Raw genomic sequence first — 21956 nt, 5'->3', positions numbered from 1 at the left:
TGTACGTTGCATCGAGTTGATGGCTGTCTTCATTGGGAGAACGACGCGAGTGATTCGATAATTGCGAGCACGGGGCAGGGGGAGCCACCATTGTAAATCTTTGCTAACTTTTCCGACACAACTCTGCCTCTTTTGAGGTAATGGAAGTAAGGTGCTTTGCATCAGTCCGGGGTTGTGAGCGGTTCTATCTATCTACTGTATTTTATATGCATAATAAAGCACCCGACCACGCCCAGCCCCCTCACCTGAGGCAATGGCAGATTAGAGCCTGGGCGGTGCACGGTATATGAAATGAAAAGGATGCAACAGCCATCCATTCCACTACGTGTGTGTAGAATGAGATCTATCCGTAAAGGTAATTAATCACTTGCCAATCAGATGGAGTCCGACATCATCTCTCGCAATTTGAAAAACCGTTCGTACCGAAGCAACTTCGTTACCATGCGCACAGTGACTGTCCATCGGTTTTGGGACACCACTGACATTTATTTATTTACAATAACCCCAGAAGGCATGAAATGCACTTGTACTGTCATCACGGATTGACTGACATACAGTCAATCGTTGCATATGCATACTTTTATACTAAAAAAAAATAGTTTTAATACAGAAAAAAAAATTAGTTCAACTTTATGTCAAAAGAGGACGCCACATATTAGTCCTGTGATTGACATAAACCTTTCTCCAATTCCTTCTGTGTCCGAAATGTCCTTAAAGCTTCAGCCGGCGGTTCTCGGCTGGGGTAAAACAACTTCACAAATAGTATTTTAACCAACAATGATCAACATCACCATGCAAACCTTTATGTAAGCGCCAGTAACAGGAAAATTAAGAAATAGGCTGTTAATCGTAAACCCCTTAATTTTATAGGACTCTGCTTTGCATATTTCCATAGATTTTCTTTTGTGCAGCGCCTTCTACAGACATAAATTTGAACTAAATTTTTTTTATAACTTTCAACGAAGGTATTTGTTACTGTCCACTTTTATTGTATCATCGAGAACATAACATGTTGAATCAGCGTTATCTTCAGGTCTGTCTAGTCACAAAAAATTCTCTCGCGCAATCACCGCACTTGGTGACCGTTGGCCACAGTCAGTCTTTGGTGAGCCGCCGCACCCCCCCCCCCCCCCCCAGTAGCGAATTTACGGTTCGAAACGGTCCGGGAAATGGACAGTTCGTCCGGAACGTGTTTTTCTTGTCTGAGGAACGGGAGGCGTAGGTAAGGTAATTCTTGTTGGTGACGGACTGGAATCGTTCACGTCTGAAGCCAGGAAGGCGGGTTTCAGTCTGTCCAGAGAAACTGTTCTTTTTTTTCCACGGACATCGATGTCGAATGTCTTTTCACGTCGTTGAATCACTTGAAATGGTCCGTCATATGGAGCTTGAAGCGGCTTTCGCACTCCATCGTGCCGAATGAATACGTGTGAGCAGTCTTTCAAATGAGGGTGGACGAAAATACTTTGTGGTGCATGACAAGATGTTGGTCGCGGTCGTAATTTTGTAAAATGTTCTTTGATAGTCTCAATAAGTTCCTTTGATGATGTTTCCCTCGGAGTGGGATCGAATATTTCTCCGGGAAGTCTGAGACTAGTGCCGTATACCAATTCCGCGGTGGTAGCTTTCAGATCTTCTTTGAAGACGCTACGGAAACCGAGTAATATAGTGGGCAAAGCAGTACACCAGTGTTCTGTGTTATATGCTTTGATGGCAGCTTTGAGTGGTCTGTGTAGCTCCTCTACGAGGCCATTTGCTTGCGGGTGATATGGTGAGGACCGTATTCGTTGAATTCCTAGTACTCTTGCCAGTGCTAGGAAGAGGGAGCTCTCGAATTGACGGCCTTGATCTGTTGTAATCTTGGATGGCACCCCAAAGCGAGATATCCATGTTGAGTAGAATGTGCGAGCTACAGTCTCGGCGCTGATGTCTGGAATCGGGACCGCCTCCGGCCAACGTGTGAACCTGTCGATTATAGTTAGACAATAGGCATTGCCACCAGAAGGAGGAAGAGGACCAATGATATCAAGATGGATGTGATCAAATCGCTCAGTTTGGTCAGGAAATAAACCTAATGGGGTTTTCGTATGTCGTGTTATTTTGGACTTTTGACAAGGTATACATTGTCTGGACCAGTTATTACAATCTTTATTTAATGAAGACCAAATGAAGCGAGTCCGAATCAATTTAGTTGTAGCTTTAATTCCTGGATGGGAAATATTATGAATGGTCTCGAAAACCTGCTTACGAAACTGTTCTGGTATGTATGGTCTAGCTGTGCCAGTGGAGAGTTATCGTTAGGCATTTTTTGGATACAGACTTTTATGCGAATCTAGTTATATAATTGCGAAAATAAAAATAAGAGCATTTGTTATCCTGACCAAACAAAATAGAGCGATCACAAAAAGGTCCTACCCTGATCTTAATGGCATCGGCGGTGCTGCACACATTGGGCTTCGGCTGAGTAGATTCGTCATCTTTATGTCATCAGAAGGTTGCTTCGGTCTAGGTCACCACTGTTACTGTCCACTTTTATTGTATCATCGAGAACATAACATGTTGAATCAGCGTTATCTTCAGGTCTGTCTAGTCACAAAATATTCTCTCGCGCAGTCCCCGCACTTGGCGACCGTTGGCCACAGTCTTTGGTGAGCCGCCGCATATTCAACTGCTCTTACCGGTCTGAATGTGTAAAAAGATTCAGGAATACGTGTTTAGGAGGTACAGTAGGCCCATATTAAAGGGATATCCGCGGTTACAGCACCTAAAATTTGAAAATATTCGATGAAAGTTTGACTAATCAGTCAATTAAAATTATTTTATTAACTGGTAATCTTAATCGATTCTCAGTTCTAATTAAATTTGCTGAAATTACTTAGTTATACACTGCGAAGTCTCAAAAAGATAGAGGTGGATATAAAACCAATAAGGAAGTATTTTTCGTGAGTCATAGAATGTGCTATCGAATCACGACAGCAAAGGCGGTAGCGGGCGTTTTCAGAGATTGCACAACAGCACTTCACCAAAAGTACATATGTGTAATATTTTTCAGACGTATTTGCTGCATATCAACCATCCGATGGCGCATATGCACCCATGCATTGGATTGGAGTTCGCTTTTTATTGGTGCAAGGGACATCAAGGCCATGCTTCGCCAAAAAAATGATCGAGCGATGTAAAGACTTTTGTGGTGGAATTTGCGTTAACCAGGTTACACCATGAGAAGGCCTACCACATAAGAATACCCTTAGCACATATCGCAGAAAATCCGTCAGAGAAATATATTTGTTTTTAGTGGTAATGTTGTTGAGCGCTATCCAAAAATACCCTCTACCGCCTTTACTATTATGATTCCACTACATATTCTACGATAAAAATGCATGTTTATAAAACAAAAAAAAAATTGGGTGTCTTATACCAGTTCTTGAAGTTCGTCCCATGAATTTCAAATCACCTTGTAGCTTCACCTAGAGCACCCCGATATATACAAATGAAGATTCAAGGAAAAGTTCAAATTATTCTATTAGGTAGGCAGCTTTTAACATCGCCTTTTGGAGAGAAATTTTGATTTCAGAGGATTTTAATCCTCAGCGGGGAATCCGTTTATCCGCTGCCTGATTAAACAGAGCTGGCTGAATTTCCATTTCTTTCGTGAATGCTGCCTAAATGTAAGTAATTTTAGCCTAAAATGTAGACTATATATTAGGGCAAAACAGGGAATGAATTTCGTCGAGGAATAACAGTGAAATACCCTTAAGCTAATGAAAGTATACCATGGAAGTGTCAGAGCGCTCCGCATCATAAAGTTTACGAGTTCTGCTCCGATAAGTACATTATGTAAACTATTGCAATTTATAGCTCAAAACATGAAATTGCGTAGAATATTTCCGAAACTCTCGAGGCACTTTAAAGCTTGTAAGACAGTCGAGTGTACGTGTTTTGATTACGAGCGGTAATGATTGTGTTGAAAGAAATCATTTTAATTCTAAGATATCTCCGAGGAACATTTTATAAGTTTTACGAGTCCTGTGGAAAGAAGGGTTCTTTAAAGCCCCATGAACGGATTTAAAAAAGCCCCCTCGGATTTACTGCTTGGTGGGGCGATAATTCTGTACACGCCATTCACAACAACTGTTGAAAGCAATAATTACATTCCGAACCAGTTTGAAATAGATCTGAACGAACAACTGCTACGTTCGAAGATGCAATGCCAGTCACTTGACATCGACTATGGACATTTACTTAAATACAAAGATAGCTTTAAATATTTCGGTATAACTATACTTTTCCGTTTTTCCCCCTCCAACTGGCGGAACATCCTGGTTATCAAATGAGCAATTCAAATTTATTTATTACATTAAAAAATGCAGGGACGGTGAAAAGTCCTTGACACATTTTAAAAACTAATAAAAAAAATCAACCATTTTACATAAAAAGGTACTGTTAACATTAAAATACTCATTTAAAATAGATTTTTTTTTTATAATTTATGAAAAATAGAGTAAAAGTTTAACTCAAAGATGTATCACAAGAACTTCACATAACTCATAAAATGGTTCTCACAAACTCTGCAAAACTAATCAATGTTTGAAGAGATGGTATTTTTTCGGCCTGAAATATACTGAGAAATTGAATTTTCTGGATGTTAATGCCGAAACTGATATTTGGAAGGAAAAGTCAAATCACTTTTCTTTAAAAATGTTGTTAATTAAATTCCGCATATACAGGGTGAAACGCAAACGCTCTAGCGCGTTTCGAAACGACTGCTCCGCAAACGCGTTCCTTTTGAAATTTATCGGGACAAAAAGAACACCTGCATGCAAATGTAATCTGGGGAAGAAGAAGAAATCGTATTCAAATCTGCGTCACAGTGCATAAGACCGGGAAGCAAGATCCCTTTTCGCACAGTTGCCGATGCAAGCGCGAAAATGTTTTCGGATTGGGCAACCACCTGTCGGAAAACGCTCACCGTACATTCGTACTGCCTCCGTAAAACTCGAAGGATGGGTGCATCCGGAAGTTTATTAAACAACAGAAAACATATATATTTTATTGATTTTCTGTGTATGTGTGTGTGTGTTCTACAATTTTAGACCGATCGCCGCCACATTTTGCATATACAGGGTGTGATTCAGAAAAGATAGAAAAAACTTTAAGAAATGATAGTACATACCAATACAAACAATTGCCATCAAAGAATGCATGGTCTACATGAAACGCAAACGCTCTAGCGCGTTTCGAAACGTTAAAACGACATTCCTGTTGAAATTTATCGGGAGGAAAAGAACATCATGCATGCAAATGTAACCTGCTGGAAGAAGAAGAAACCGCATTCAACTATGCTTCACAGTGCATCAGACCAGAAATCAAGAAAGGATACCGTTTCACCAATGCAAGCGCGCAAATGTTTCCGGATTGGGCAACCGCCTGTCGGGAAATCGCTCACCGTACATTCGTGCTGCCTCTGCGGTACTTCCGTTTGCAGCTCCGTAAATGAAATTCATTTCTGCCTTTTCAGTATTACTAATGTGCGCCATTATCCCGTACGTTACAACTGTTAGAACGGTAGCACACTGCAATAACTTCACAGGGCTTGAGTCCGTGCCTTTTATTCACTGTGACGCATATTTGCATACGATTTCTTCTTCTTCTCCAGGTTACATTTGCATGCATGGCGTTCTTTTTCTCCGGATAAATTTCAACAGGAATGACGTTTTAACGTTTGCGGAGCGGCTGTTTCGAAATACGCTAGCGCGTTTGCGCTTCATGTTAGACCATGAATTTTTGGATGACAATTGTTTGTATTGGTGTGTACTATGACCTCTTAAAGTTTTCCCCATCTTTTCTGAATCATTCTGTATACATGTGTATTTTAAAAACCAGCTTTATGCTATGTTTCAGGTATGGTTGAGGTATTATGCATAATCACCGATGAAAGTGATAAATTTTTTGAATCAACCAAACTTGCAAAAATGGTCAGTGATATTATGGTATTATGGTCAGCATGGTATTATGAGTTGTCACATTTGCCGTAGCATGTATATTTACGAACGAATCGATATCCAGACCGCATTTGTCATTCAAAAAAAGCAAACCTTTTTCCTCATTCTGCTTTAATATTTCATATTAATTTCCTTCTTTTGTTCTTTCGGAACATAATATTTATTTTAATCTATATAAAAGAGACGTAATTAAAATTCTGTCCTCAAGAGTCGTTAACGGATTCAAAAGATCTCAAGATGCGAAAGCAAACGAATATTATTTCTAATTAGAAGGTTGAGAAAATAAGTTTGCGTTATTGTGCGACGTTTGGGTTGTAAGAATTATAATCCTAAGCCATACGTATTCTGAAAATTTTAACAGGCTCATTTTTACCAGGTATCATCATTACCAATAATTATTTTCCACTTTTGGTACAAGAAATACTTTAACCACTTCGCTTATAAGCGAATTGGCAAGAAATTCGGACGCTCTCTAAGAATGTAGGTACAAAGATTTCTTTTCACCCTCACTCTATCTGCTTTCTTCCATTCTTATAAGAAAGATACACGATATGTGAGGGAAAAAATCACTATTAGGGTATACATAAAATAAAAAAAAAAAATTTAAGAAAGCGACAAAGCTTCGAGAGGATCAGGAGAGAGGAAAGAAAACAGAGCGAACTTGTTTGAATTCATCCCACTGGCGTTCGGACGCAATATTACGCCCTTTTGGTCGTAAAGTGGTTAATTTAAGTTTTTCCAGTAGTAAAACTTGTATGACATTCATCGGGTGTATATAACTTGTTATTTTGCGTGTATCACCCTCCAGTTGAATGTAGGTATATTTATCATAATTTCGAGTTCTGAAATGCAGTTCTGAACGTGCCATGTTCTGCCAAACGAGAGGGGGTGATAGACGAGCCCAAGTTGAACATGAAACACCCTACAAACCCTGTCCAATTGAATATGGGAAAAAAATTTACGAAGTTTGAAAAAACCTTAATTTGCGACGTTCCTGGGAGATCTATACGTAAACTAAGCACCCATTTGGAAAGATATACATTCAAGCGAATGTAACCAATAGGCTCATTGGTTGTTTTTTTTAAGTTTTGTAAAGAACCTTTTATTGAACTTTCATAGTGTAATCCGTTTTATAGTGTAGGGCCGGGATTACACTTTAAAAGTTTGATAAATGTTGTTTAACAAACTTGAAAAAAAAACAAACAACCAATAGGCGTAGATTCTAAAGATAATATGCTTGCATCATCGCTTTCTCTAACAATGTCAAGTGTCATCGTAGTAAATATTGCAGAAAAATGCTGATTTCTTCGCCAAAAATTGGCATTTAATAAGTATAGACTGATAAACATAACTAAACATCAGTAAGGCCAGAATTACTCTATAAAATTTTGATCAAATATATTTATCAAAATTAACAAAATTTGAAAAAAAAAAACGAATAAGCCTATTGGTTACCAATACGCTTATTGGTTGCGTTTTTCATAATTTATAAAATAACTTTTATCAAATTTGTATGGTATTATCCTGGCCATTCACATATTTCCGGGGCTTTCTTTTACGAGGAATTTTATACTCTCTGTTGCAGCAAATAAATGTATGTGTGTGTTTGTATGTCTGCAGGACAGAGTAGCAGCATACCTAAGTACAATCCGCTATAATAATAAAGTATTTCCACATAAAAATAACACGATTGAGTGGGCGATCGAATATTCTTTCCCACAATCTTTTATTGTGAACTATTGAGGCATTCCCGATAATATTTTGCTCGCCATTTTGTGAGGACAATATAACTCCCCTTAAACATGGAGCAATAAATTTTTACGGTGATATCCATAGGGGAAATATTTATACTTGCTTTTGGCTTTCATTTATGCATCTTTCATGTTACTTCCTTTTTTTGAGTTGCTCTCCCACCCCATTCCCCTTGGATAGGGCAACAACTTTCTAATTGGGTTCTTCGGGACAGGGTGACCAAATGAAAAATTATTTCTTTATTTTATTAACCACACAGCCCTTTGCAACATGAATTACGTGTCTGAGGTCTACGCGGTATTTGAATACTTTTTCAATTGGAAGTAAAAATAAGAAAGCCCTTTTATTCTGGAATAACATGCGAACAGTTGATCCAAGAAGCAACTGTTCGCTTGTTATTCCAGAATAAAAGAGCTTTCTTATGCACCGTGCATAACGAAACGGTGAAGTTCAACATTCGAATTTTCTTCATTGACCGTGATTATAATATAAAAGTTTGACAAAAGATCTTTTATCGAACTTTTATAGTGTAGTCGCAAGAAAATAAATACAGACTAAAACTGATTAGAAATAATTCCAGAGTTATGTCAACGAGGAGCTTTATTGTAACTTTCATGAGTGCTACCTTCATTTTTTCTAAATCACACCACAATAGACACGTCTAAAAAACATATAATATTTCTGGTGTGGGAAATGGAGAAGCTATGCATTATTAAATTACATCAATATTTTGGTGGGCAGTTAGATACCCCCTTTTTTGAAGTTTTTCTAACATGACTACGTTGTTAGTATTTTCGATAATTTTTTGAATATATAAGTATAATATAATATATTAACAGTTTTTAACCTTCCTGTGAGAATTTTCTGGAATTAGTTTCTTTAAATAATCCTTCTCAAATGTTTACCGACTTTTTCTGTGACCTATGTAGAAAATTCAGGGTTTCCTGTAAGTGCTAATGCGGCCTCTACCTCATCAAACGTCCATTGTAGTGGTATGATAGATATTAACAAATGCTCAAAGAACGTTCAAAAATTCACTCTGTACCAATATTTGAGAATGAATATGCAGTGTGCCACAAAATAAACAATCTAAATTTGTATACGGTCCCCGTGTCTTCTAACTTCCACATAGACAGTTGTTGTTCTGTATCTCTTGAGACCAACAAAAAAACATTCCATGTTGCTAACGGCCGTATTCACCGACAGAGTTTAAAGTGCAATCGCAGTTGAAAGGATTGAAGATCGAAACGGATTGGTTAAATTGAGGATTTTAACCAATGCGTGTCGATCGCTAATCCTTTAACCTGCGATTGTAGTTTAAACTCTGTCGCTGAATACGGCCGTAAGTGACTGAGTTGACCATGTTGCTTTATTCGCGGAGATATTTGAATTAAAAAATCGGAGAAAAGCTATGGAAAAACAACAAAACTTAAAGGACACACACCACTTCATTCCCTCAGTTATGCTGTCTTTCCCCTAACTTTTCTCCCGTGAATTTCAATATTTCTACGAATATTGCAGTTAAAAACATAGGATCCTCTTTTGTTGGGCTCAATAAAGACAGGGCAACAACTTTCTAAATGAAAGTTAGAGGGCAAAGAGACAGCGTAAACATGGATATATTTTTATTTTGTTACCAACTGTATTTTCATTCTCAAACCTGGTACAGAGTAATTTTTGAACGCATTTTGAGCATTTTATAAACAGGAATCATACCTCGACGACGGATGGTTGACGAGATAATGGCCACATTAGCACTTACAGGACACCCTGTATATTCGGATTTTCAAAATCGTTTAAACAGAGTAGGATAGGAAAGAGATGGTCGATTGTTGAAAATAACAGTGAAAAAAAAAATGAGTTTTCGGAGAAGCAAGTCTTTCTCTGAATAGATATTTGTGGAAATCCCGATGAATTTCCTTCCTCTTCGTAGTGCATTCCCTTTCAAGTCGCGGACATGAACAAAAGATTCTCATGCTCGTCACGGGTTTATATTTGACGGTCTGTAAAAATTGACTTCGTTGAAGAAAAGTTACCACATGCGGTTCAAGTATTACCCGACCTGAAGGTTGAAAATAAAATTGAAAAATGATTTTTTTTCGCATTTTTACGGAATATACATAAAATGTGCATGCTGCAGAAACGAAATGAATGTCGATTCACATACTCCAGCCGAAAATGGAAGAATCATGTTCTTTGAATGAAACTTCTGAATACAATATGAACTCGAAATAAAATACACCTGTTCGTGAAATATTTATCTCTTATAAGAAAAAAGTTGCTTGAAGCATTAGTTACGAAAAAGTCGATAAATAAGCTTCGAGATCTAAATTGAACAGTACATAAGGTAATCCAATAACCAATATAAAAAGAAAATATATATAGTTTGAAGGAAAGTGAAGACTTCCTCTTTATATGGAAAAATAAGTGAAAATTACATTACAGAATGTATATTAAATACAGTTTCTTTTTCAGAAATTGCGAATTTTGAAGAAATTTTTGTTTTGATTCCGAGAACGACGAAATTCACGCCGGGTTTCAAACAAAATCAAGACAACTCTTTTTACGTTTTATAGTAACAAACTATTTTTCAAACAAAATATACATACAGTAGAATATCGACTATCCGGCCTAGTCTCTTGGCGCTATTACTTCGCCAAATCATTGGAGCTGTAGCCAAACTTGGCGATATTTACACAGGAAAGCGTTAATTTTAATTTTTACATAAGATAATGGCCATTTACAGGCGAAAAATAAACTAAATAATAAATAAGAACTATTTACATAATAGCCTGTACCAAGATGCCACAAAACATGAATAGCAGTGGTTTTCGGTAAAAAAATTGTGTTTTTGATGGTATGGTGAGAGTAGGAAGTGAGCATTTATAGAACTCCGGCATATTCGGCTTTTCTGTTATCTGGCCCACCTTTCCACTCAATTATGCTGAATAGCCCGGATTCTATTGTATATATATGTTATTGTTAAATTGGCCAAAGAGTACAATTCGCTACAGAGCAGGGCACTTTCATATTGGCCAAGAGTTTTGGTCAATGCCCGAATTGCAGAAATTATTCGGACTGGCCGTTCGTTTTGCGAATTAGCCGGAGATCCCTGGCCAAAGCTGGATGTGCTGATATAAGACGGCTCAGTAGGAAATAAACCAGTTTTTTTTTAATTGCGAACGTGTGATACATGTCTATATATAGCAGCTGTATTGGATTAGCTCCATGTGACGAGAGAAAAAACTATTAAAAATAATTATATAAACATGCAGTTTTTTTGCCAAATTTTGGGGTAAAAATGAATATACCGCATCGTGACTGGAATATGATGGGTTGCCATAACTAACGTGGACATAATCATCACGAAAATAAGTCATGAGGATGATTCCGAATCATATCTTTTGTTATCGGACTTTGACCTGGGATCACCAGCCACTTCGTGAACTGGCCGGCCAATATCCGAATTTCGAGCGTTGACCGTGTCAATATTTAACAAAATTGGCCAATTCGCGAAGTGGCCGGACCCCTTGCGAATTGACCAATCTCAGGCTTTAGCACTAACATATATTTCTATTCCCGACGTTACTGTACCGTAGAACTTTACACAATATCACAAAAATTATTTATGCGACTTCAGACGAAATTACGTCTATGCAATGGCCTAATCCTATTTTTACAGAAAAGGTCTTGAGCTAATCAATGTTCCATGAAATCTGAACATGAAACTAAACGGTTCAGAAGTTTGAACATCTATTGCAAGATTAGAGCACTCCAGAATAAATTATTTCTTTCAACAATAATTTAAAAAAATAATGGTAGTTGAAGCAAACGCATAGGAATTATTTATACGGCTAACCAATCCATTACATGAATGCAATTAAAAAAATTCTTGACGAACTTTAAATGAAATTTGAAAATATATTATAAGTTTGAAATAAATAATGCACCTATTCCTGGAATGTGTGTCTTTCATTAAACCAAATATAGAGAAGTATTAGTTACAAAATTCTAAAATTGAACTTCAAATTCAAATTAAACAGTACTAATTAAACAGTACCACTACAAAAAGAAAGAAAAAATGTTATACAATTTCTTTAAAAGAACAGTAAAAACTTCCTCATGATTTCAAAAAAGTGAAAACTACATCACAAAACATATAGTAACAAATAGTAAATACAATTTCTTTTTCGGAGATTGCGAATTTTATTGGAAATTTCTGCTTTGATTCAGAGAATGACAAGCTTTCAAACAAAATCAAAACTTTTTTTTAGATTTTCTTGTAAACGGGATAGTTTAAACAAAAAACAAATATTTCTATTTCCGACGTTGTCATATCCTTGCCCGATACACAATATCGCCGGAAGCCTTTATACGATTTCAGACATGATGATGATTTTGTGATGGTCTAATCCGATTTTTACGGACAAGATCTTGAGCAAACCGGTTTTTCTCTTCATCCATGAAATCTGAACGCCGAAACCAAACGTTTTAGAATTTTGAACATTTGCTGCAATTTTAGTCATTCAGAAGATTTTATTCTTCCTTTCAGTGCGACTTCAGGAAGTAAGGGTATTGTAATGTGGTATGTATTCGCGTGGTGCAACCTGGATAACGCAAATTCTACCATAAGTCATTATACCGCTCGATCATTGTTTGTCTTCATCTCTAACATAAGAGTTATTTATAATTTAATTGGCCAGCCAATCCACAATTTGAATGAAATTGAGAAGTTTTGACGAGCTTCACCACCATATTTATGGACTTAAGATCATTTTCTACTGACAGCTATTCAGCAGATGCTTTGATCGTTTAATAGTGAGAGAACGCGAGGACGAGAGAACGAGAGGACACAAAAAATAGTGAAAGCGTGAACAGTATCAGTGCACAACCAACTGCAGAATATAGCTGGTGTTGACACACTACAGTCGAGTTTATAGGTGTCCCCAGCCATTTGTAATTTGGTCAGCTCATTTTTGGGTCTGATACATGCAGATGGAAAAGATAATCCCTTATATTGTTAAGTTTGGTGCTAAGCACTGAAAGAACGTATGCTCTAAATACATAAGCTCTCTTTTTTAATGCATTTCCTATTAGCTGAATCTTTCATTTTACATCAAATGGTTAGAAACTTTAAGAAAGAGGTGGAAGTACCTCTTGAAAAGATTCCGGGGTGGACATGAGGCAACCCCTTCGCTTACGAGCGAATTGGCAAGAAATTCGGAGCTCTATATTTGACGAATCGGCAATAAATATAGTAACCGTAAGTTAGAAAAAGGGAAGAAAAGAAAACAAATGAAAAAGTAAGACAGTATAATAGATAAGGTGATAAGAATGTATAGGTAAAAAATTATATTTATTTTCACCCTCACCCTACCTGTTCTCTTTCATTCTTATAAGAAAGATGCATAATATATCAGGGAAAAAATCATTATATCAGGGAATACAAAAAACTAAAAGAAAAAAAAATTGTAAGGTTGCAACAAAGCTTCGGGATGAGCAGGAGAGAGGCAAGAAAACGGAGTGAACTCTCTTGTTTGAACTCATTCCTTTGACCGTAAAGTGGTTAAATTCGTCTCGAGTGGCAGCAATTCTGATGATGATTGATGCTAAAATTCAGCTCACGACGTGGCTGCTTTATGTTAGCGCTTCATCTATAGCATAGGTTCCCAACCTTTTTGGAACCAGCGCCCCCTTTTTTAGTGCACGACTCCATAGCGCCCCCCCCTCCTTCTCCAGGTAAACTATATTGTACATAGTATATATTGAAAACAAGGACAAATTTTTAAATTAATTTATTAATTTATGAGAAGGTAATAATATGTATTTTTCTCACAGTATTTGATTGAAAATATATATGTTATTTGGAAAAAATTAATATAATGCCATTAGTGAGATATCTGAGCTTGATGTGATGAAACTAATTTCTCGATGTTTAGTGTCATTTTTGTCATCAATGATCTTAAATATCCGCGTTCCACTATTGACAATCTGTTTCTTTTCTTCGTTAGTAGACTGGTGACTATGCTAAATCCTCTCTCGGCTGAATATGATGATGGGAATGCAGTAAAAAACTTTTTTGCTGCAGCCCATAAAACCGGATATAATGTTTGAATTTGACTTTGTAGCCAAAATTCCTAATATCCTTTTCTTAAATTTAATTTCAACTCTTCATTTGTTGAAAATTCTATCAACTCTTCCTGCAGCAATAATTCTGTTATTTGAGGAAGGTTCTAGGACCCATTCTGGAATAGTCATGTTGACTACATACTGAAATCTATTCGTAAAATCTTCTGTCAGTGCTTCCAAATGCTGGCAATAAACCAAAATGTCGTCATCAGTTGTTTCAATTGAAGAAAGCATTGGGAACTGATAAAATTGTCGTCTACCAAAGTTTTGTTTGTAAAAAGCAAGTTTTGACACGAACGCTGAAATAATTCCTTTTGCTTTGATAAAATTCAAATCATTACCTTGAAGTTGTACATTCATTTCATTAAATTTAGTACATAAATCGGCCAAAAAGGCGAAATATCACTGTTAAATTTCAATAAATTCCCTCTTAATGAATCATCCTTGTTTTCAAAAAACTTTGTGGCTGATTCAAAGAGTTCGTAAAATCGTTTCAGACAGGTACCTTTTGACAACCAACGAACTTCTGTATGTAATAATAAACGATTGAAGTGTCTTCATCGTTTTCATCACAAAGATTTCTAAATATCCTGTTATGGAGAGCATTGCTTCTGATCTTGTTAACTGATTTAATTACATATTGTAGCGAGCGATGAAAGCGATCACTAAGATTTTTTGCGACCAAATGTTGTCGGTGAATCATACAATGCACGGCCACTAAATTTGGTACGACTTTTTTTCAGGATTGGAATGAATCCACGGTAGGAGATTAATATCACCGGAACATATTGTGTTTATTACAATGAAATACCTTTATGATTTTACCAGGGTTGTTAAAATCAAAACATAAAAGTAATAAACACATTCTTACTTTTGGTGGTAACAATTTACCCTTGATATGAAGAAATTCCGAAATACATTGGTTGGTATTTATAATAATCTTTAACCTCTGTCCATTGCACTATTGTACCGCCCGGGAAATATTGCCCCGGAAATTTAAGGTCTATATGACCTTGAATTTTCTGCACATGCTTAAAAGGGCGGTACCTTCAACGCCAACTCAATAGCCTTGTTTACATGGGAAATGAAAAAATAAGGGGAAACCACCATCCACCAAAGCCAAAAAATTTTTGCTGAACAGGGAAAACTGGCAACTCTGTTTCCTTATTCCGCAATAGCGAAAAATCGCAGAGGATTATGAGAAATAGTATGCACTGCGAAAATCCCCAAGAGGATATGTAAATACAGTATTTTTCCTCCTCTTTCTTTACTCTTCTTTCTCTACTAGGGAAAACAGTCATCAAGCCAGTGCCTGAACTCTCAGTGATACCGCAATATTGAACATGCAATCCGGGCTAATATGACTTGAACATGAAACGCCCCTCTCATACTTCTGAACGCCCCCTCAATATGACTTGAAACGCCCCCCTCAGACTTCTCAGCGCCCACCGGTGTGCGGTAGCGCCCACGTTGGGAACCACTGATCTATAGCAACGAAAATGATCGTTAGCTGAATCCGCAATCGTTAGCAGAGGCAGACAAATCACGAAAAAAAAAAAATCTACGTTAGCCATTTATCAGTGAATTATCAGCCATTATAGCCTTGCGGTGACCTTCCAGTTAGAGATTTCTTGGAAGATGGACTGAGTCACCATTCGAATAGGATGAAATTTATAATTTTCTGTTTCATATAAATGTATTTTAAGAATTAGTAAATTGAATGACTAAAAACAATTTTGAAATACAGAATAATATCAAGTCGATTTTCTGATGTATATATTTTGTAATAGTTTTATTCGCGGTCCTGCTGTTTTGGATAGTATTGCAGCAGCCTACTATTTCTGTTTTAGGGCAATATATACATTGTAGGAGCAAACGATCACTCCTGCACGTTCTTCTCTCTCTAGTGTATCTTAAAATTCTTCTTGAAAAGGAAAAGAAAGTGTAAACCTTGCAATAAAAATTCTAAGCTGAGTGAAACGAAGTCAATTTCTGCATCACGGCATCATCGAATCTGCACAATCAGATATATCAAAGAAAAAGAATTTAAAATCAGCAACGGCTGATAGAATGTTGCTTCTGTGAGAACATTCGATCCCCTACAGGATCGGTATGTTTCTCACGCAGAAAGTGATGTTTTTCTATGTTTTCTAGAGGTGTCTTATTTCACCTCTAAAAGTTTGTCCCATGAATTCAGATTCACCTTGTATTACATGTGAAAAATATTAATGAACTGAGACCCGTTCTTCCACCTATCAAATAAAATTGTTATAATTTTTCGATTGAGATTGATTGACCAGTTTTTGATTAATGCGACAAAGAAAAAAAAAATACAATATAATATTATTTAATATTTTTAGCCGCTGTGGTGGTCGAGTGGTTATAGTGACGGACTCGCGATGCGAGGATCCGGGTTCGAAATCCACAGTGGTGGTCGGCTGAAGTTGGTTTTCTGTGGTTCCCAACTTCAAGGCGCGAATGCGAGCCGATCTCCCCGTTAAAAAGTCTCGCCACAGAGAGCAACAGTCCTACAACGATAAATCATTCAATCATAACACTTCACTCATAGTTAGAAAAACTGGTGGCAGATGGCAGCACTACACATAACAAGCATTACGGAGAAACAAAAACTTCACGTCAGGTTTCACTACACGCACATTCCCGCATGTACCGATTCGTTGGGGGTTCCGCGGGGTGTGTGGGGGGGGTGTATGTGTGGTGTAGCAGTAGTAGGTAGGGCCTCCAAAAAATGGCTCGGGGATCCATGATGTTCTTAAGTCAGCCACCTCCTTGGCAATTTGCCTGTTGTGGCGTTGTATTTGTATTTGTAATATTTGTATTTGTAAATAACAATGTCAGTTACATCATCAAGTTTGCATCGAAATTTTAACAGTAGTTATTTGCGAGTTGATGGTGGGTGACCGCCATTTTGGCCTTGATAAGATTCCGTCAAAAAGAAACAAAAAAAAAACACGATAGTGATGAGATGATGAGTGATCTGCTTTGGCTTTATTTACGGTTTTTGATGCTCCTGTTGTCTGGGGGTAGTCCTGGTTAGTGTAATCAGATTGAACATACATTTGCTCGTGAGGAGACGAACAATTTGAATAAAAATATTATTTAATCAAATTACTTTCGTTTTCCAAAAACGGGATATTTTTGCACACAGGTGCAGAGTGACTACCGGCGTCCCTTTGAAAGTTAAGTGCTCCGCGAAGAACTTTTCACATGAAAAGTGCTCCGTGACTTTAAATGTTCTGCTGGACGAATTAGCAAAAAGTTGCACAAACGAAATAACAATATTCATAATACATTTGTGCTTTGTATGTCAGGGGGTAGATCTGTAAGAAAAATCCAATGATATTACTCTGGTCTTAACACTTTTTCCGGTCTGGGCACCGCGCCCACGGTCTGCTTTCGTAACGAAATTGTTTTACGCTATATGTTGAGAGACTCGCAACGTAAGCAGAAGCTAATGCTGTCATCTGATAGGCATTTTAAGACCAATTCAATGAGCTACGCTGGTTTTAATACAGCCGTTGTGGTAGTTGGGTGGCCATGGTGACGTTCTCACACAGTGAGGACTCGGGTTCGAACCTCGCCACAGTGGTTAGCTGAAGTTGATTTTCTGTGATTCCAAACTTTGAGCCGATTTCCCCGTTAAAAAGTCTCGCCACAGACAGCAACAGGCCTACAACTGTACAAATGTTCAACCATTGCACTTCACTCACAATCTGAAACATGGGAGAGTAGCACTAAAAATTCACAAGCATTTACCGGTTGTAAAATCGTGCCATTTTGTTTTTTCACTTGTTCTGACACAGGATCTTCTGGCTTCAAGCTCGAATCCTGCGTATTTTATTGATAATGTCCAACTATAACGAGGAGTGTGATTGGAACTGTTTGATGTGTTTTATGAATTCCAGAAATTTTTACGTACGTTCTGTAGATCCTCCGAGAACGTCTTTCGCTCGAAGAAATGCGAATATGGTACGCTTCATGCGTAAATGAATTATAACGGTTACTACTGCCCGAATGGTGTATTTGAAACAGAGTATCGAAATGTTCGTAAATAAGAGAGAAGTACACATTCTGACATCGTACATATAGTCTTGCAGGTTAATAGTGATAACATATCACTAGGGGGAAAAACTAGTATGGTTCCACCCTAGTTTTAAAATGAATGAAAAAAACCACTTTCAATGGGAAAAAATGATAACATAAACCGAATTCCTGATTACTATAAACAAAATTTTTCCTATGTTAAGATATTGATTCCTCCGTGCTTTAGTAAGTATCTAAAATCCAATACACGCAAACAATTTGACTAAACGGCTGTATAGAAATCTGCAATATGCCGATTCCAAATCCAAGAAATTTCGCTCACTAGAGCCAGAATGAATAACCGAAAACTTTGAAATAAATTTCCAGATCAATCTTCATTCGTTGACATTAAAAGTGAGTTGAAAGAAAGAAAACCACTGCATTCAAGTAAATGAAAAATCGTTTGGGAACTATATTGATCGTTCCTGCAGCAGTTTTTATGTGCGACTTTAAACATAACTTTCATTTTTTTGTATAAAGAAAGGATCCACAAGTATTGGTTTCGCTATCACAGAAAAGAGCTTTAACTCATGCTATATAAGTTACTGTGAAAGCCCTGAGACGGTTAAATCCTAGGTTTATCTGTAAAAACGTAATTTATCGTTTCAGAACATTTGAAAAAAAAAACACGATTTAACATTTTGAAACTTTGTTGCCCAATAACGTTTCACCCATTCTTGGCATTCACCTAGCTATAACGAATGGATTATATGTATATATAGAGGGTGATTCAGAAAAGATGGGAAAAACTTTAAGAGGTCATAGTACACACCAATACAAGCAATTGTCATCAAAGAATGCATGGTCTAACATGAAACGCAAACGTTCTAGCGCGTTTCGATACGGCCGCTCCGTTAAAACGACATTCCTGTTGAAATTTATCGGGAGAAAAAGAACAGCATGCATGCAAATGCAACCTGGAGACGAAGAAGAAGAAACCGTATGCAAATCTGTGTCACAGTGAATAAAAGACACGGGCGCAAGCCCTGTGAAGTTATTCCAGCGTGCAACCGTTCTAACAGTTCTACAGTTATAACGTACGAGATAATGGCGTACTTTAGTAATACTGAAAAAGCAGACGTACATTTCATTTACCGAGCTGCGAACGGAAGTACCATAGAAGCAGCACGAATGTACGGTGAGCGTTTTCCGACAGGCGGTAGCACAATCCGAAAATATTTTCGCGCTTGCATTGGCAGGTGTGCGAAAAGGGATCTTGCTTCCCGGTCTTATGCACTGTATCGCAGATTTGAATACGGTTTCTTCTTCTTCTTCCCCAGGTTACATTTGCATGCATGATGTTCTTTTTCTCCCGATAAATTTCAACAGGAATGTCGTTGTAGCGTTTACGTTTCACGTTAGACCATGCATTCTTTGATGGCAATAGTTTGTATTGGTGTGTACTATCACCTCTTAAAGTTAGTTTCTCCCATCTTTTCTGAATCGTACCCTGTATATGCAAAATGTGGTGACGATCGGTCTAAAATTGTAGAACACACACACACACACACACACACACACTGTTTAATAAACTTCCGGATGCACCCATCCTTCGAGTTTTTTCTACGTTCATCTCCTTCGTTTCCGCAACCATGGCCACCCCGATCTCGGTTTTTATTCGCCAAATTTCTTCTTTTCCCAACTCCAAAATCTTTGGTGGATTAAACGTCTGAATATCAATTATTTTTCATCTTAGTTGTTTTTGTTTATCAATTTGATTATCGTTTTACTATTTATTTTTGGTCCGTCGATCTTACTCGATCAAATTCTATTGCTCACAATTTTTTCCCCATCTCAATTTACATAATGCAGGCTTTTGCGGGCGGTGTAACTTGAAAAAGTTTCCAGGCTACAGAACTGAGCAGGTGAAATGAACAGAAACGTTTCGTCTACAGCTAAGACAAAATTCTTCAATGGCATCGGGTATGAGCTCTACAATGCTGAACTTCGAAGAAGAGCCGATTTTGTGAATCATCGAAGCTCCTGGGGTGCATATCGTTGGTGCCGCTGTGTGGCGTGTGGTCATAGTGATGACATCGCCACTGTTGGCATCGCAGTGATCGACTAAAGTTGGTGCTGTGAGGTTCCCAACATTCAGAGCCGTGAGAATGTGTGCCAATATTTCCCCGAAAAAATTCTCGAAGTATAGAGCAACAGACATACAATTTTCTTTGGGGGATATCTTCATCTGTTCATCATTTAACTAAAACTGAAATAGTGACCATTCATGGAAGGCATAGGGGGAATAGACATGAAAGTCTGGGGGGCATGATGATAATGGTGTCTATTCACATATACATTAGATCAGTCGGCTCCATTTTTGACGCTGCGGGGAGGGGCAATGCCTTCAATCCTCCCTGTCCTCGTATCTCCCCTCATGCTGGAAGGATTCATTAATATTGTTCGAGTTTTTTATTCATTTTCTGGAGATTAAAATGAGGCAGTTTCGCTCTTCGGGAACATTCTAATCTCCTTATCAAACAGCATTATTAAGGTTGAACTTCCTACTTAATATCATATTTTCTTACGTCAATTTTTGCACACTTTTCAGTTTTTTTTTGCATTTATCAAAGCTCATTAATTTTTCTTCAATTTTGTTCATTATTTTTCTGATGCAATTTTTAATCAGACACGTTTCTCTCGTTTTTTATAACATACAGGATGTGCAAAAAGTCCGTAGAAACTTTAAAAATTCATAAAAACCGGAAAAATAACCGAAATAAAAAACACTTTGCAGGGTTAGCTGCGCTAGGTCACGGGAATTTTTTTGACAGGAAAACAGAACAGCCGATAGGTGGCGCTGGAACGAGCAACATCGGTGGAAATATGCAAATGAGACGGTACATAGCGACTTGTTCTCCTAATCCGCAACCAGTTCACCGTTGTGAACCGTGTATGTAGACCTGCTGCACTCTGCCGTTGCTGGATTTGTGACTCGCCTTTAACGTGTTATGCCCTTGTGGTGGTGATCATGTGGAATACATACTACTGTAATAAACGATTTGGAGGAATTCTATTCGTTATTCACGTATGTTTTCTTTGACAAAATTCCTCTTCTCACAACCTTACTGTTTCCGTTTTTCTCAAAGAAAATCTGTTTCATTTTTCCTACGAATGTCAGTAACTTTAATTTGAAGAGGACTTGCCAGGAACTGAATAGGTCTTGATCTCTAGGCTGGGGACTACGTCAGGTCCCAAGGACAGAATTTTTCAAAGGCCCCTCTATAGTAAATTTATAGTGTGAAAAAACAAATCATATTTTACATATGGGATCCCCAGAGCCGGAGCTGCTGTCATTTGTTTGTTTACAAAGAGGACATAGGGTCTTAGATGCCCAAATTTAGTGAATCGAGCCAGTGAACCAAGAACTGAAAAGGTAAAAGTGAGTACGAATACGTAAGTTCAAACAAAACAAGTTAGAAAAATTTCATCAGATCAGCATAAGTTCCCCAACCAGCCCGATGGCTCAGAGATGGACTTGGTATTTTCTTAACTTTTCTACATGCTATATACGGCATATTTACCGTAACGTAAATACTGCGTAAAAGGGGCCTCCTGGAAGGAAGGAATGGGAGCCCCTTCCCTTCCCCGACAGTTGTTTTCTATTATTTTTCGGATAATCGAAGTTTTCAGTAATTCGAGTAGTCTCGGTCCCATAAGTAGGTCGGATTAACGAGACTCTACTGCAGTGGTGCGCAAAGTTTTTGAAGTGCGACCACCCTTGCGCCCCTTACACGGGCTTACCATATGTCCGGGGGTTTCAGGACATTCCAATTTTTTTTTCAGCAAATGTGCTTGCTGTACCTGGAGCCCTTTCGGAACGCTTGTGTCGGTTTTAACTAAGCAATATTGACTTAGAAAGATATTAATTTTTTTTTTTAAATATCATAAATATTTACTTCGTTTTTTGATGTACTTGGTGTTCCTTATACAAGATGGAAGTAGTGTAGCGAGGTGTATGGTCCTAGATTT

Source organism: Pholcus phalangioides, unplaced genomic scaffold, assembly GCF_987345545.1.
Source record: "Pholcus phalangioides strain wild (caught in Gottingen) unplaced genomic scaffold, Ppha-v1.0 ptg000003l_1, whole genome shotgun sequence".
NCBI lineage: Eukaryota > Metazoa > Arthropoda > Arachnida > Araneae > Pholcidae > Pholcus > Pholcus phalangioides.
The sequence above is the reverse complement of the archived record's forward strand: the minus strand, read 5'-3'. Positions refer to the sequence as shown.